At 37.6% G+C, this 19,264-nt stretch overlaps 1 long non-coding RNA gene across 1 annotated transcript; it reads right to left on the bottom strand.

Moving 5' to 3' along the window:
* Positions 1 to 17,333: 17,333 nt before the first annotated feature.
* LOC148645099 (uncharacterized) lies at positions 17,334 to 18,677 on the bottom strand. The gene is made up of 3 exons (XR_015928525.1): positions 18,627 to 18,677; positions 18,132 to 18,180; positions 17,334 to 17,553 (listed from the first exon to the last, which is right to left on the bottom strand). It is a non-coding gene; the product is annotated as an uncharacterized LOC148645099 (long non-coding RNA).
* Positions 18,678 to 19,264: the final 587 nt, after the last annotated feature.

A 19,264-nucleotide genomic window follows, 5' to 3' on the forward strand; every position in this document is an offset into this window, starting at 1 on the left:
TTCTGCCAAAAGAATAAGAATGGGACACACAGGGAGCTGCAGCATTTCTAAAAGATTTAAAAATTACATTGACAAAAGTGTAATTTGCATACATTATTTATTTTTTGGGTCCTGGGATAAAATAATGAAATCTCAGTTATTATAAGCTGTAAAATTATTATGATCTCCATGGCAGCCATTGAGCAAAAACCAATGCAAAGTTTATTTTTGTACTGTACAGTAAGTAACTATAAACTGAGAGAGGAACCTTTTCAAACTCATGTATTAAATGCTGCACACGAACAACCACTGACAATTAAAATGATGGTTTCAATGGAACAACAACAAGTGAGACAATACATATTGGTTTCCTAAACTCTCAATGCAACCCCCAGATCAGTTCATGATGGAGCTAATTCCTGACCTTTATACAAAGACTTACCCTTTTAAATCATTTTATCTTCACATATTAACAAAAAAAAGATAAATCTGCTGAAGCTGAGATCAGCCATCAGAGCAGTAAATCTGATTTCTTTAAAAGCTTCTTCGATGGAGTATTCCTTTGTGTTGCTGAAATAAACTGAATAGTTTTTATTTTTACTGTACTTCTTCCAAAAATAATATACAAATGTATAATGTAAAATTAAATTTAAGCCAAACATTCAAGTGAAGTGCTCCTTTGTTACATAAAAACGGTATGCATTCTCAAGAACAGATGATACTGTAGCAGACCAGTTTGTACAGAAACACACAGTAAACCTCAATGTTTCTTTCAGTTTACAAAAAATCCACCTGGCATACAAATGTGTCTCAGTAACAACTACAAAACTGGTCTGAACTGATGTATGTGGCAAGCAAGCATTGCAGATGAATAAATATTTGAATTAATACATCTTGCTTTTTAAATTATAATTGGAGTTAAAATAAAGTAAGAACTATTACAGTACACACAGCAAGATGTTTTTTGGTTTTACCTTATCTTAGGCAAGCCTAAATGTTCATTTAAAAGATAGTGGTACTGTAATTAATGTAGTTCACAGCTTTCAACTACAATATGGATAACAAAGGTTATCTAGAGTCTTTTCATTTAGAGCTCAGAGCTCAAAAGAAAATCAACAAGAAAGGTTTACAGATAATAGTAACCTAATTAAACTACTTGGTTACCTACGTTTTTGTCAAAATAATAGAGCTAAACAAAGTTCTTGAAGACAACAAGGAAAGGTTCTAAACAAAAACTGTTTATTTTGCCCGTTCAACTTGTTCCCATTACATCATCAAGTCATTATGTATTACTTTTGGGAACCTAAAAACCTAAGAACAAGTTGGCACTTTAGCTTTCACTGAAACACATTTCCAAATCACGCACACAAATAGAAATCCACTGAAAAAAAGTTAGCAATTCCTAACAATTGTATTAAGACCAGAGAATACAATCTGGCCCCGAAAGTTTTTCTCTGAATATCCCGAGTAATAATTTTTGAGATCTTAGCCATCATGCTCACACTAAGTTAATACATGTAGGTCTGACAAAATCACTTCCAGCTTTGATCTTTCTCTGCTCATCCCAAACATCTACAAGGAAGAGGCAACTTCAAGAATTTTCACAACTGATGGCTCTTCCAAGTCTCATCTTCTCAATCACTAGGTTGTGCTCTAGCTATGGGACTCTTTTTTGCTGACAGATCATCTTAAAAACAAAAATGCACAAGATAAAAAACACAATGTACAAAAGCATAAAACAGCCTGGTTTTTTTTTATCTTGTGTGCACTGCACTGTTGTGTGAGTAATACACTGTGATTGTACTCCAGTTTGCCTTGAGGGAAAATTTAATTGCTTCACACAGCTGTCAATAACTCCTTCTGGTAACTGTCACATGGCAACTGGCATCTCACCCAAACAGGCCTTGACAGCAACCTTTTACCTCCACTTTTGTACTAACTTTCATCGAAACAGACACTACAAATTCCTAAAGATATACAAAAAAAGGGTTCTTTAACAATGAAATAAACTAGCAATTACTGAACCGCCACCAGATAAATATATTTAGAAATTGAGTCAAAGAACTGCTTGCCAGATCAGCTTTTTTTGCAGTGTACTCTGACATTTCCTGGGATCGTTAAAGCAATACATTTACAAGCATCGGGTGTCAGGATAGAAGACATCCGCTCCTGGATGTCTCAAGCCAGAACCCGTTTTAAATAAGATCGGTCAGCTTGGCTTTAATATTCTTTAATTTTTTAGCACACGTCCACAATACGATTGTCTTGTTATGGAAAATGAGCAATTAAGTGGTCAGTAAACACAACCATATCTGAACTGATCCTGCCAGGAACGTGTTTTGCTTTCAACCCACTGCTTAAGACAAGTGTGAAAAGGCCTTGTTTTTAAAGCAGAGAAAAAATTTGAAGGAAAGAGCCACAGTACTATGTAAAACTACCGTGATGAACCTAGAGAAAGGACTATCGTTTGTTCTACAATCCTTGCTTGCCCATCACTGAATACTGAAGCAAAGGTGTCTGTTTGAATGTTGCAGGTGTGCAGGAAGGATGCTTCCAAGAATTAATGACAATCCATTTTTTAATAGCATAATTTAATACTAAATTGATATATAATTGTATGTTAACTAATGTTAAGTGATGGCTTATGACTTCCAATAAAAATTTAATAAATGACAAGATCAATGGGAGTGCAACAAAAATAATTTCAATATTAGATGAAAAAACTCAACGTACTGTATAATATATCCTACATTTACTGTGATAGGATGTGGTTCTAAACATACTCAAGGAGACATGTCACTCCATAAAAGTAAATAATTGGAAAGAAACTAAGATAGCCTTTTCACCTTAACATTAAAAGCAGGTTTATTTTTTGTTAAACATTAATTGATAGTAATCACTTAATAAGCAATTATGTAGGAAATCAATGCTAATTTCTACTAGCAATTTATAATAATAATAATAATAATAATTGCTTACACTTATATAGCGCTTTTCTGGACACTCCACTCAAAGCGCTTTACAGGTAATGGGGACTCCCCTCCACCACCAATGTGTAGCATCCACCTGGATGATGCGACGGCAGCCATAGTGCGCCAGAACGCTCACCACACATCAGCTATCAGTGGGGAGGAGAGCAGAGTAATGTAGCCAATTCATAGAGGGGGAGTATTAGGAAGCCATGATTGGTAAGGGCCAATTGGAATTTTGGCCAGGACACCGGGGTTACACCCCTACTCTTTTCGAGAAGCGCCCTGGGATTTTTAATGACCACAGAGAGTCAGGACCTCGGTTTTACATCTCATCCGAAGGACGGCGCCTGTTTACAGTATAGTGTCCCCATCACTATACTGGGGCATTAGGACCCACATGGACCACAGGGTGAGCACCCCCTGCTGGCCCCACTAACACCTCTTCCAGCAGCAAACTTGGTTTTTCCCAGGAGGTCTCTCATCCAGGTACTGACCAGGCTCACACCTGCTTAGCTTCAGTGGGTTGCCAGTTGTGAGTTGCAGGGTGATATGGCTGCTGGCAGAATTTATTGTAATTCTTAAACATGTCTCAAAGAATATTACATTTTTCCCAAAACAAAAAGTTTCATACATGTGCTCATGCAATTGTCTTAAAGATGCATCCTCCTCAGAAATTAAATAGTAATAAGAACTTTTTTTTTTCTTTCTTGGAAAACATTCTACCTTCCTCCTTCTCTTGAGTTTTCATTATTTTATGTTTGATAGGTCAATGATATTATTAATTTATATTAATTTTATTGTAATTATTTCACTCTCAAACATGCATTCAACAAACATTCTGTCTGTTTTGCCCACAAAATTATCTGTCGCATTTGCTTCATATTCACAGGCATTGACAGAGAGAATATTAAGCATTTCACTGGTGTTATTGTTTCCTGTCTGGTGATTTCTCTTTCATCCCTTCAGATTATGCTCAAACTATTTTATTTTGGAAACATTGAAGGAAATAAAACACATACTGTATACACATACATTGCTTACTTTTCTTTTTAACTTCTATAAAGCTTTTCAGTAATCAAATTCTTAATGTAATAATTTAATAAATGTTTGAAGGCATATTTAAGACCTGTTAAAGAGGCTCCTAAGTCAAAGGCAAATGCTATATGAGGAAACCTTAAAGACTCTCCAAAGCGTAATTCTATCCAGGCATGCCTGAGTAAAAGCAATTTGAGTCTCTTAGTTGAGGTTCAGAATTTTTCTAATGATAATTGACTTTATTGCTTGGAGTTTGTTCTTATCACAGCTTTGCTAGTAATTATCAGAAAATGCTTTTTAATACCTAGGGACCCGTAATCGACTGCAGTAATGACTTAGAGTGGCAATGATGGCCTTATAAACAGGAGAGGCATTATAACTAAGGACATCACTAATATACTGTACAAGGACAGATAAGGCATCAAGGACAGCAGAGAGATTTATTTCAGTTTTCTCCGGACATGTTTTCATTAGCAGATTGGAAATATTATGGAGGAGTTCGGGCAATGTTTCCACACCAGCTAGACGGGTTCCAAGTTCAGAGTTTTATTTTTGGGAAATTACCTTCACTTTATTGCTCCTAATGCATTAAGGGTGGCAGTTTTAGGCTGTTTCAGTGCACACAGCATCTCAGTGGTAGGAGAGCTGTCAGGACCTACGTCTGGCTTTGAGCAAGAGAAAACTCTCAGTGATGACAAGTAAGGCACATTTACCATCTAATGAAACTAGTGGGATCTACGGGTACTTAACTGGAAGATCTGTTACCTGACAGAAACAGCCATTGTGATAGCTGTGTTTTTTACAATAAGATTTAAGGACAAAGAAAAGCAGGTCATTCATGTAGAAACAAAAAGCAAGGTATATATTTCTTAGAAATTCTGCATTTGTGTTAGGTGTGTTGATCGCAGCTGTCACAGCTTACAATGACGTGATTTGTTTTTGTCTTCCCTGAGCTGTAAGTGGGATTTAAGCCACATAGGGGCCAGCACTGCTCCTGTTTTGAGATACAGTATACGAGTGAAAAAAGGCTCAGATGGTGCACGCCCTCTGTGTATAGTGGTGCTGGGGAGTTTTCTCCACTCAGAAGGTACTGTACTGCACATTCAATCTAGGACTGGTCTTTTTAGAAGTCAAGAGCAGATAAGTGACTGAATCCCAGCACTGAGCGTTAAGACAGTGTTGGACACTTACCACAACCTATACAATATTAATGTATCCAACATTCATGCAAATGCTAATGTAAAATGCAGAACATTTACTTATTTGTGATTTTTAGAATATTTCATTGATAAAGCAAAGCGTTTTAGAAACTTTCATTAAAAAAGGGTAATCAATAATTTCATTCTACACTTTATCATTCCAAATAACTGAAAATGACTTTATTTTGCAGAAATGTAACTGTAAACAAACTAGAGCGCCCTTTGAGAGATGTTCATTGGGAACTTTGGAAGCGCTTTCCCAGCAGTGCTTCTGACTCGTCTAAGCCCATTGTTTTAGGATGGAAGGAAAATTTGCCTGTGGCAGACATAGTCTAATTAGCAAATCATAACCATATCTCTGTCTTCAGATAGTCAGTCTGAAAACTAAATTCCCTTTAATTAAGGTGTTATTATACTATCTGACAGGATTATTAAATCCCAATAAGATTGAAAGATAAAAATTATGTAATTAAGAGCCAATTAAACGCTAACCACCAACATCATTAATTATGAAAAACCGTCTAAGATAAATGTTTCATATAGTTTCGGATGTTCGGATGCAATTTTGAGTTTTAATATTGTTTCGACCGGTCCTACTTCCTGAGGCATTTTTCATGTGTACATGGCAGATCTAATATTGGTTTGGAATTTCTTTTAATGTTATTAATTTTCACTGTGCTTGTGAGCCAAGAAAATCTAAGCAATCTTAGCCATGTGCTGTCCTTTCACAGCTCATATTTGTGAACTGCACATGCCTTGACCAGTATGTGTTAGGGACCCTTAGGCATATTTTAATGTACACTTGTCTTTTTTAATTCCTTCCTAGTTTTATTAGCATTCCAAACTCATGGGAGTCCGGTGTGATTTCTAACATTGTCTAGTAATTTCTCAAGCATCCTGCTTTGGATGTGAATCAGGCAGAATTGCTGCAGCTAGAGCTCTAAAACCTGGAGATTACCATCACAGATGGAATCGGAGATTAGAAAAATAAAAAGCATGAATTCGCTCTTGAGATTTTTAGCATTAGGATTTCGAACAAAAGTGTTGTTTTTTTTTTCAACAGTAGCAGCAGTAACTATATTGTGGAACTGGTAAGTTCAGACATCACCCTAGCAATCCATCTTAATAAACTTGGAACCCTCTCTACTGGCAGTTTCTGAATTTAGTTTCAAAGGAAGGATACCTCCAAACTGTACTTTGAACTAGAAAAGGTCATTTAGTTCCGACAAGATGTCTGTAAAATATCTGTCTTGTGTCTTGTTTTCAAGACAGTATTACCATGGAATTAAAGTAAATAGTGATGACTGCTGTTTTTCTGTTAGGTATTTGAGGAGTTAGTGTGTTCATTCACTTATCTCTTGTTTTGAAAGTGTATAAATATACAAGTGTATATTTTAAAACATACAATACTAAGATACACTACTAGTCAATACTATTAAAATACACATTTACTAAAGTCGGGTTGGGACATTAGAGTCCAGTTACCATAGCCTGCATTGTTTCCAAAATGATAACCTTAGAACACCTTCTAAGTGTAAACAATGTTTTCCACCACAATCAGCACTAAGAAACCATAAAAAATTAAACTGCCTATTTCCTGTGTCCAGTTTAAGGAAGGTTTGGGTGAGGCTGTAATCTAAAGCATATCCTGTTTGGATCTCCCAGGAAATAAAACCCTAGTAAAGAAAACACATTTTATGCAGAGAAAGAACTAGGCATTTTAAGTGGGGCTGTTAATACAGCGGACAAGGGCATCGGGAGATGGTATCTGTTTCCTGAAAATGGGGTGGTTGCATGAAAATCCATACCTGCTGCTGACAGCTGTAACATGTGTCCAATGTTCCCCTTCTTTCACATTGTCTCAGGCTATTATCTGTGTACTCTTGCACACAAATTCAATAATGTCTAACCTTTACATGATGAAAGACAATTTTCTGCCTGTATTCCCCTTTGTCCTTAAAATCTATCACGTGTTGCTGGCTCAGTTCTCCCCATTATGGGAGAGTTGTTATTAATCTTATTGCTCTCCATTGCTTATTTGAACTGCGGGCTCCCTTCCTATTTGATGACCTGATGGTGCTCTAGGACCAATGTTAAGAGGTTGCATCTCCACACTTGCACCCCCTGTCTGGCCTTTCTGCAATGAAGTTTAGCCATTCTCAGCTGGGGTTGAATCAGGCATTTTGTGACTTAAGATATTACCTTGGCTGTACTTAAAAGTCTGTTTGTGCTCACTTCATGAAAACATGTTCCCTACAGCTTACTGACATTGATGTTTATATATTAAGACAAACTGTCTTTTTCCAGGGTCTACACTGACAGGTTGAGTCCCTACAGAGACTGACATGAGAACCCCTTTAAGTCAGACATGGCGGATTTGGCAGATCCTGTCCATTAGAACCAAAACCTCTTTTAGAGTAACCACGACTAAATCGGGTTCAGTGTGAATCCTTACAATTTTAGCCTCTAGAAAAAAAGAAGTAGGTGTTTTAAAGAGATGTGTGCTGTAGCTCTATATCGTCCAGAGGTCACAAAGCTAGTGTGAAACATTTTCCTCTCTTCAGGTGCTTGCCAAGAATTCAATTCCATTTTAGTCATTTTAATAATGTGTAAATGTACCCTGTACTTCTCTCTAGCACCTCTCTGTGCCTTTATCACATGAGGCCTGTGTTTCTGCCAGCAAATGTAATGATATGTCAGAGCAGTGATCCAGCTTCCCAACAGCCTGCTTCAATCATTTTCTAGGGTTATACCTCAGTCATAAATACCGCATGTCAAGTGGCTCCAAATGTAATACAACATGCAGAAATGGCAAAGGGTTCACTGGGTAATCAATTCATGATCACTGATGATACATTGGTAATTAATTTAATCTTAATTAAACTATTTATACAACTTAAACTAATGCATGAAAAGAAACACATGGACTTTAAGGTGCTCACTCCTAGCAGGGTATGTCACCCCTATACAGATAATTATAATTTAACAATGCTTAACTTCTCTTCAGAGATCCCCTAATATCTGAACATGTGGAGGGTATACTGTAGCTTTCACAGAGTCCCATTATTTTTAAAACTGAAAATCTGAGAAGTTTTCCTTCAAGAAAACTTTTCATTGTCTGCCACTGAGAGACTTCATTCATTCAACAGAATGATTCTACATTTTTAGATATAACATGTACCACATGTGAGCAGCAGGTGGCGCAGTGGTCAGCATTTCTGCCTGGCAGTGCTGGTGCCCTGGGTTCAATCCCTGGGATGCTATCTGAGTGGAGTTTGTATCTTTTCCCCATGTTTGTCTGGGGTCACCAGGTACTCCTACTTCCCCCCATAGTCTAAACACATGCTGGTTAATTGGCTTCTGTAAAAAATGAACCTGATGTTTGAGTCTGTGTGCGCCCTGCAATGGATTGGCATCCTGTACAGGGTATTTCCTGGCTTATGCCTGTTGCTTGCCAGGTTAGGTTTCCAGCTCCCCCCACGAGCCTGTACTGGATAAAGCTGTTTAGAAAATGGATGTATCTTCTTAATGTAACTCTGGTTTATTTTACATTAAAAAGAAGGGTCCATACAATCCCTATAATCATACAAGCAAAAAAATACAAAATGCATTTTCAGAGGTATCAGAGCCTTGGATCATAGGGGATGCACAACATTGTTCAGTTTTCTTCATAGCTCTGTTTGCTGTCTGTCCAAAGCTCAGCCCTGCTGAGTCTCAAAACAATACTTTCCATTCAACACAGTGTTAATGTAAATACATTTGCACTAATTACTCATTTTTATATTTTTGTGTTCAATTAGGTCTTCATGTTAAAACAGACAATTGTAAAACAAATTAATAGTGTGTATTAGGGAAATACATACAATCATCCTTAATGAACAACTCAGCTACATCCAATTATCTTTAATTTACTTGGTAAACATAGAATTCTGAAGTCCCAGTACAATTGCAATGAGCAGATTTACTGATGTGACCAACTCAATTATTTCTGTCCCCTACTGCAAATGCCTGCCATTCAAGGCTAGATAATTGAATATTAGCTATTTTTATCATTCAATCAATAATGTAAAATGATCCTATTTATACCATAGATTGTCTTAAAATAGCAGCTCAATGCTATCCTGTAGTCCAGGCTCACTCATTATGAGGTTTTGTTAAGCTTTGTTAATAATGGGACTGTATTATTGGTAAAATAGGAAAATATCCTGACAGGGTAACAAAGATGGTAAGTAAGAAACATATTCATTGTTGCTACTGTTGAATCCGTCAGAGAAAGAAGTCTTTATTGTGTACACAAGGAGCAAACACTTAGCGGGATAACTGCAGTGGATCTTTCCAGCATATATTGTACTGTATATACTATAATGAGCAGGTTACAAAGTTCTTATCATTAAGGTTGCTAAGCAGCAGAGCTCGATCCATGAGAGTACAAGTACCGAAATGAGACAAACGAGTGCAGGTGTCATGCACTTGGGAACTAGGCAGAATGCCCAGGACCTCAAGGCCACGATATTTACTGAACTAGAAACGTAGACTAAACTTGCTAAAAACTTTGTGAACTCTTTATGACCTCACTACCAATTTTGCCACTGTACTTTGAGACAAAAGAACTTGCTTATCTAACTTGTTTTTTTTTTTAAGTTGTATGGTATTTAACTTGTTGTTGCTACTGCTGTTCTGTATTTATGTTTTGGTGTTTCTTTAATGTGTTTGTATCGGAACATACATGTACATAAGCATTTCATTGCACTTGTGCATATGACAAATAATCTGAACTGAAAAAGTCAAACATTTTTTACCAAAAGCAGGCATTCAGTACTAAGAATTTAAAACACTCACATACTAAAGGAGCTTGCTTGGAGTGTAGGTTGAGCCCAGGTGGTAATCTGAATATTGTCTTAGGGTCTCCCTGCCCTAGATTCTCCAGGTGGTGCTGGACAATTTGGACCAGGGAGGCAGGGTCAGCACCAGCATGTTGTGCAGCAGAAACGACCACAGAGAGACACAATTTGATTATTTAAAAATCATTACTAGCATTGACAAAGAAAACCCACTGAGTTCTTCAGAATCAACAGTGAAAAACAAATCAGAAGACACAAATGGAAACTAGAGGGAAGTGCATTCAAAACTAAAAACAGGAGGTACTGTTTTAAACAGGTTTTCTTTTAAATCAGGGCTGGATTAGATTCTTGTATTAACTAGCTATTTGCAACCAAGTAAAATAGATGAGAGGGGCCAAATTGTCTCCTCTTGTTTGAAACATTTCTTATGTAAATTCTGTGAATTGCTGGTCTCCTATAAGTGTGCAGCTCTGTCAGTAACAGTTCCCTCATTCCTTGTATTGGTGCTAACTATCTGAGAATACATGTTTTAGCAAAGTAAATTTATGAACCTCATCCCTCTTTTTTGGGTACAGTAGTGTTCCAGGGCTGATTAACAGCTGGTAATCCTACATCGAGGAGGAATAAAATAGAAACACTAAAATAAACATATTAATTCACAATATTCACAATAAAATAAAGAGAACCAGTTTGGCAGTCAACATGTTGTCCAAAAAAATTTAAATCACCTGAGTCCCTTATTTTGACTGCTTTGTCAAAAAAAGTCAGGAAATTGTTGGAGACAAACATACTGTTGCAACCATAAAACACATTTTCCATTGTAAACTAAAGCAGCTACATTTGAAAGCAGATACAGTCTTTGAATTAAACTTGATTTACCACACTTTTACTTTTTGAAAAACAAATGCAAAAGATATCAAAGTGTTTCTGTTTTCAGCTGCAATGTTCACATCTCTTAATCTTGAAGCTTTGAAGGTGGTTTGTGCTCTGATATGAGAGTGAAGTGTTGGAATTTGCTGAAGGAAGGAGAATTCTAATGCCCTGGTAGCAACTGGGGTTCCCCTTGGGTAGTGAGGAAATCCATAGGATAGTTTAATGCTGAAAGAAATGACAATGCGATTGTTACCAGGGTGTTAAGCACTTTAATCGACAGCGGCTTTTCAGTTTAGGACTTAAAATGTGTAAATCTGTCTTTCAGCCTTTTGTTTGGATATCTGGAAGCTATTTGCACTGCATAGATAGATAATTCGTTTTCTGTTGTATAAAGACACAGAATAAATCATTATGTTCATTCATGCGTAATACTTAGACTACAAGATCTTTTCTTCAGAAAAGTTAAACTTATATCCAGACCTGACTGGGGAAAATTAAGCTGCTGTATTCTAAAATGTGGTGGTTATAACAGAGATTATAGTGTATAATAAGTGTATTATAGTGATGTCCCTCCACTGAGCTCTTAGTAGTGTTAACATATGGGTACTGGCATTTAAGTGTAGTGGGCTTGATGCTTCTTTGGGTTCAGGGACTCCCGAGTGTCCCAGACACTAGAGGATGGAATCAAGGATATTTTCCAAAAAGTGTTTCCTGAGAAACAGCGCAATGTTTGGGTCTTCTGTGAATAGCAGTAATGAATTCTACATGTTATTATCCATCACTGCTGAAGTAAATTCAATCAATAATGCTCCTATAACTTAATGCTTTGTGAGACCACACCCTTTGGAGGATGTAAAATGAGCCTCTTTTTTCATCGCTTATTTTTGTGAGGAAAGAGATCTGATTGAAATGGGAATCATGTCCAAGGTGATTTAAAAGTATGTTTCTTTTGGCGGTGTTTGAAAAAGGTTAATGAGGCGGTTGGAACTGAGCTGTAACATGAATGAATGATGCAAGACTGTCTGCTGAGGGCTGGCACATTGCAGCTGATCATGCTGAAAGAGCTGGGTGCTGACAGCTGAAAGACAGGTGCACAATTCAAGAGGATTTGGGGGTTAAGTAAAGGAACTGAGACATCATGGAAGCATCGTGATTTGCTGGGTCCTGGGTTAGATTCTGCACTGGGATACATTCTGTGTGGAGATTGCCAGCAGCCATATCACCCCGCAACTCACAACAGGAAACCCACTAAAGCTAAGCAGGTGTGAGCCTGGTCAGTACCTGGATGAGAGACTCTCTGGGAAAACTTCTGGGAAAACAAAGACTGCTGCGGTGTGAGGTGTTAATGAGGCAGTCTATGTGGGTCTTATAGTCCCAGTAGAGTGATCGGGACACTATACTGTAAAAAACAGGAGACATACAATGAAGTCCTACCTCTCTGGTCATTAAAATTCCAGCATGTTTAAAAAATTGTAGGGGTATTAAATTTCACCCTGGCTTTTACCAATCATGGTCTTCTAATAATCCCTAAATAAGCTTCATCACTCTGTTCTCCTTCCCACTGATAGCTGATGTGTGGTGAGTGTACTGTCACATCATCCAGGTGGGGGCTGCACATTGGTGGCAGTGGAGGGAAGTCCACATTACCTATAAAGCACTTTGAGTGGAGTGCAGATATCTGCACTATGCATGGGTTGCATCATGATTGCAACCTTTGTTTTCCAGGTCTCTAGTTTTCTGCAGCCCTAAGGAGCAAAATGATTTATGGATATACAGTATACTTGTATATACCATGTACTTTGTTTGCTATCTACTGTCAAGAAAAAAAAGCAAAAAGGAACTGATCAAAGTATTTAAATTCTCTTTATTCTCTTGATCTGTGGATTTTCTAACTCAAAAGTGTTATGTAGTTCTAAAACAAGATTACAAACTCTTCACAATAAGTTTGGCCCAGAAAGCTCTAATTCAGGTTCAGGTCTACTTCACCTAAAAGACAATGAAATATGAAGATATGAAGATGACATATTTGAAAGACTTCCTTTTCTTTATCATATGTATTAGTATTTACATGTGAACTAAACTGAGAGTGTGGATTAGTCACTAAATTATATATTACAGCCGTGACTAGTTGTGCTGTAACTGTACAAGGTCAGATAACTCTCTGAAGAGAGAACCAGAGTCATCAGCAGGCGTATTGTCTTAAGGTCCACAGACACTCAGCAGAAACAAGACCAGATCAGCGCCATGACTGCTCATTGGAGATACCACTTGGCTACATGGTATCTGCTGCAGTGTTCCACAGAACAGAGAGGTACTGTCCAGAGAATAGCCCGCAGCCATATCACCCTGCAACTCACAACTGGCAACCCACTTAAGATAAGCAGGTGTGAGCCCGGTCAGTACCTGGATGGGAGACCTCCTGGGAAGGTTGCTGCTGGAAGAGGTGTTAGTGGGGCCAGCAGGGGGCACTCACCCTGCAGTCCATGTGGGTCCTAATGCCCCAGTATAGTGACTGGGACACTATACTGTAAACAGGCACCATCCTTCGGATGAGATGTAAAACCAAGGTCCTGACTCTCTGTGGTCATTAAAAATCCCAGGGCATTTCTCAAAAAGAGTAGGGGTGTAACCCTGGCGTCCTGGCCAAATTTCCCATTGGCCCTTACCAATCAAGGCCTCCTAATAATCCCCAACTATGAATTGGCTTCATTACTGTGCTCTCCTCCCCACTAATAATAGCTGATTAGTGAGCATCCTGGTGCACTATGGCTGCTGTCGCATCATCCAGGTGGATGCTGCACATTGGTGGTGGTGGAGGGGAGCTTTACATTACCTGTAAAGTGCTTTGAGTGGAGTGTCCAGAAAAGCGCTATTTAAGTGTAAGCAATTATTATTATTATTAACAGGAGCTGCACGTGGTTGACCACCAGGAGAGAGGACAGGTGCAGCCCAGCTTGGAGGCTGAGATAAATTAATTAATAATTAATTGAAATAGTTTTCATGGCTCACTTGGAGAACTATGAGGAAATGCTGCAGCAGAAACCCAGTCAACTGGTGAGCTGCGTGGTGTAATAGGTGCGGCAATTAAAAGAGAGGGAACACCAAAGGATGGTTTAGTCTTTTTGTTGTTTTGTTTCTCTAATTGATTAGCATGACGAGGAGAATCTCCACTCCATCATACCAGTCCAACTTTTCCACTCAGTTTGTTGGTCTGGCCAAAGTAACAGTGCTGCAAAACTTTGATCACTCACTTATCATGGGCCACTATTTAAAGTAAACTCATTCAACTGGCAGCCTTGAGCCAGTAATCCCTTATTGCTGTTAGAGGAGGCTTGTGGAGAGACTGGGGTTGAGAGTTAACCCTTTGGCCTCCTGCTACCTCCTGGTGTCTGCAAACGCCTTGAGACCTACTACACAGACCTTTGAAGAGATTAAGGTGGAAAGCAGACAAGTGTCACTCAGCAGCCTCAACAATAATCACATCACCGCATTGTGTGGCCTGCAGAGCCACCAGGAATGCAGCCAGAATTATGGCTGGATGATCCTCATCTGAGGCAGACAGAGAGAAACCAAAACAATTTGCTCTACAATCCCCTTGCATTTTCTGTAAGAAACTAGTTTTCCTTTCATTCATATATTTAAAGCAGCCTCGTTCATATAGCCACAGCTCTAAATACATTAAAGAAAGGAGTACCAGGTAAGTCCAAATTGTGTTCTACTAAGCTAAAATTTGTGGTAGAACATTTTAGAGCAGATCTGTTTGTTTAATAGCTTGGTCCTTTTCACATTAAAAAAATATCCTTACTTGGCTGATCCCATTTTCTAAAGTAGCTACTTTTATGCATGAGAAATCTCTTTAATATTAATAACAATAGTAAAGTAATTGGCTAAAATGTGGCCTTTTATTTTATAGTGACTTGACAAATGCATTGTACTACACAACAGGGTGAAACACATTGCAAATAACAAAGAAAACATGTATTACAGCATCACAAGTCACCATCAGCAGGAATTTCACCAGTGCTGACCCCTTTGAAGACAGCACATCATGGTATAAACCGTCCACCAATGTTTTTAACATTTTCAAAAATTTGAATGTCTACAATAATATGTAACTGTCATAGATACATATTGTACCCCTCACAGAAGGAGTAGTCTGATATTCTGAAGATTGCAGGTGCTAACATTTTGCAAAATTATATTAAAATGTATTTTTTCTCATTGTATGTATTACAGACGTTGGGGCTAATGTGGTCCGTTTCATTACACTTGTCATCTGACGGGCCAGCTGTAAGATCACCAGCACTGACTTATTTACATTGTGTTTTCATTGATAATGATGTCTGGAGTTTAAGGAGTTCCTATTCATCCAAATACAACTACCAGTTCTAACAATTTGTGTTAATACCTTGTAAAGTATATTAACTTGTCAAATGCTGCATGATTAATAGTAACAACAGAGGTTCTAAAATGAGCAGTGAATGATGTCATTTGAAAGATGAATAGTCACCATATCCCTGTGCAGAGCTGAGTTAAAGCAGATAACAGAAATATATGTTGTGATAAAAACTTCCCATCAAACAGCAGTCCTGTATATTTCTAAATATCTCATTCATAACATTGTATCAGTTGGAGTGTGGATAAGGATCTGATATGAAAAATGTGAAGAAAATCCCAAGCAATTAACCTTAAAGCCACTGAAAAAAATTCTCATGAGCCTCAAGATGGTGCTAAGAAGAAAACTACTTGTTCTGTCCCCCCGTAACCCCTTCCATTCAAATGTCACTCCACTTAAGCCACGCCCTATTCACCTGTTCGCCAGGTGCTGCATCGAAGAAGGTTGTTTGGAGGTGTTTTCCCCATGTCTGTGGTAAGATCGCACGTTTTCGATCACATTTTTCACACATCACATCACACACTTTTTTGTTTTATAGACATAATTATACTAATGATGTTATATATTCTAACTCTACGAATCCTATGGTATAAAACAAGTTGTGTTACTTTTATCCTTGGGAACTAAATGACACTTATGCAAATGTAATCCTCCCGTTTCCTTTAAAATGCTCCTACAGCATTTTATGTGAAAATGTTACAGTATATTTGATTCAAATTACTGTCGGAATGATGACTTATCACGGTTTAATCAGAATAAAGACATTCCATTTTCACTTGTCTTTAGAATCCTTCCTTATGCAATATTTACGACATTTTGGGAAACAGAAATATTCCAAGTTAAAGCACAACATAATTTCCACATTTTAATCTGTGTATGTGTGACGCGAGGTTGTATGATTTGTATGCACTTTTCATTTAATAAATTACCTGTAATTGCAAAGTGTTTTGTCTTTTTCAACTTGCTTTTTTAAGAAATTAGTAGTCCTTCCCTCTTGAAACAGCCCTGTTTTTTTGCAGTTTCTAAGAAACAATGTTATACATTGTTTTTTTCCCTTTGTGTCTTTGACCAAGAGGGGGCTTCTTTTATTTTTTCTTGGAAACTGCACAGGCTAGCCCCTTTTTAACGGGGAACTGCTAGGCTATTTCTATATTTCAGGGTTAGAAAGAAACAACACTGAAGAGTGCATTTCAAACCATGATGAAAGTGAAATGTACACAGTAACGTGTAAAGCCTCACATCACAAAATAGATGACATTTCCAGTTATACACAGCGCCATATTGCCGTCAATGTCTGTGATTCAGATGAGGCAACAAAACTTCTGGTAACGTAAAATGGCCTATTACATTGTAAACAAGCAGGCTTGTGAATACGTCTGTTTTAAACCAATAGAAATATTGCTCTCGACTTCAAGACAGTTTTGCCAACCAATACTACTTGTTAAGTCTACATGTAGATCACATTGGGACATTTACATTGCATTACATTAGTCATTCTGGTGACTAGTGAGCAGGAAAGTCTGCTTCATGTCACAATTCACATGAACGTTCGCTCTCACCTGTGGTCATACAATCGTTAGCAATAACATGGGGCCCATACAGTACTTTCATAAAGTTCAAGATTTTGTGCTTAATTCCTAATTTGTAAAATTTTGCGATACCATCAATTATTAGGTTCCGCCAATTGAGGGTTGAAGGACAAGTCCAGAAGACTGCCCAGAGTAACCAAAGCCATCACCAACCCGTTCATCCCTAGCACTGAGTGACCCCACGACTTTCTGTTGGGAAAATCTGGGACCTCTTAAAAAGAGTGTGGCCTCTGCAGTTTCCAAGAAAAAAATGTGATAGGGTGCCCCTTGGCGGTCAAAGGCCTAAAGAGAAAGACCAATCTATCGCATTGTTTCTTAGAAACTGTACTGCACAGTTCAGAAGTTCAGGATTCTCCAGTCAAAAAAACTTACAGGGTTGAGACATTTCCTTGAAAAGGTAAAAGACAATTCAGGGTGAAAGAACTTTTATTGCAAAACACAAAGCACTTTCAGTTAACAAACATGGTAGTAATATTTATTAGTGGTAATATTGGAGTTCACTAAAACATTTCGTAAGGTAAATTAAACATTGAAAAACATAATAAATACATCATTGCTAAAACTAACTTTAAAATAAAGCATCACGCAAAGTTATGAAAAATATTCCAAGGTATGAAGAGTTGAGTCACTGATGTCGGATTGGGAATTGTGTCTTTGGAGAGCTGATTGCTGGGAGCCAAAAGAATCGACCAAACATCTCTTTAGGTTGTATAAAATTTTTAAAATCCATGCATTTTTTACATTAAATGTTTATTAAGTGTACATATTGTGATATTTAATAACATTAGACCAAAAATCAATTCAGAAGAAACTAAAGTCACAGAAATGGCAAAGTCCACCTGCGCCAGTTTTAAGAAAGGAAACCTTTGTTGGCACCAAATTTGACACATAGCGATTTTACACTAATGATCAATTGCCATCTGCTGTACATCTTCGATCTTTCTTCATTAGACTGAATTTATAGGCACTACAAATTGATATTGTACTGTATATTTTAAGACCCGTCCCGAATTTTAAGTAACAATGAAATCATTTTAAGAATTCAGGCGAGTTACTTTCCTATTCATATTTTAGCGCTACAAATAAAACATCCAAAATGTTTAGCATTACCCGTTCATACCTTAAAAATTGAGACATTGTCTAAACAAGAAATTGTTTTACGCGTTGTTTACTCTTAAATCATGTTGCTGCAATACACGAGACATGATGCATTAAGAATAAAAATATATAGAATAAACATTACTTACCGATTAAAAATACAACATTCTCTTGTTCTTGCAATCCATGCAAAAATCACTGAAAAAAAAAACAAATATACGGTTTAGTAGGCTTTCTTGCACCATTATAGTATGGTTTACTTTGGGAGGTCAAAGTTTTAGACAAGCCTAATCAAGTTAAGACAGATCCGACTTCCGAAAACTATAAAATAAACAGCTGGGGGCAAATTAAAGCTTGTTTTAGCTAACGGAAAGTAGCCCAAAGAAACAGTAATTTTATGGTTATCAGATGAAAAGAGCCGTAAGTTTAAAAGCAATTAAGAGTAAACGAAAAATTTAATGCAAACTTTTAAAACTCGAAGTGTACGCTCAGACGGACTCAAATGCTTGCTTATTTTGGCGTCCTAAACTGCAAACTTACAAGACAAAAACAATACCAAGAGCAGAAAAACGTAAACACTCTAATATCTAATATTACTCGTTCGTGAATAATTAAAATAAGGAGTTAAAAAATGGAATCAACACCTAAAGCCAAATAAACTTATCCCCCCGCCATCTTGCCGAGCGCACCTGTTGTACAGATGAACAATGTGTGCTCGGGAAGGTCCTGGAAGCAGGCGCGTTGCTTTGATTGACAGATGTGAATTCTGCGTTTCTGATCTGAAATCGTGCCATAACATCATTACATACCAGATCGTGCTATATATCTATTATATACAATGGCAAAGTACTTCAGGTGCATCGTTCTCTCCTGTGTCTGTTCTAGCAAGTTGGCAGGGGATTAAATAAAGCATTTCAATTTTAAAATAATGTATTTATATATTCTAGCTCAGCACGCCTTCCTTCACGGAAGAATGACCCTTTTAATGTACAGTTTTAATTCTTGTCCTTCTCTACCCGACCCACTGAGTGTTTCAGCGGCCCGGTACGGGCTGCCTCTTTGTGTCTGTAGATTATACCGGTTTTTTTCCCCAGAGCGATATCAGCTCAATCCCCTTACGGTTTGCACGATCATTCCCACATTGTGCATTATTATTAATATTTTACGATGCTTCTAAAATGACTTTATATTTGTAGCTATTTGTGAAGTTGGTATTTGTCGTGAGCAAGTGTAAAATGAAGCGAGGAGCTCACTTTAGTGAAAGAACACTTTTACTTGTGCT

This window comes from Lepisosteus platostomus, chromosome 19, assembly GCF_059453375.1.
Source record: "Lepisosteus platostomus isolate fLepPlt1 chromosome 19, fLepPlt1.hap1, whole genome shotgun sequence".
Classification (NCBI taxonomy): Eukaryota; Metazoa; Chordata; class Actinopteri; order Semionotiformes; family Lepisosteidae; genus Lepisosteus; species Lepisosteus platostomus.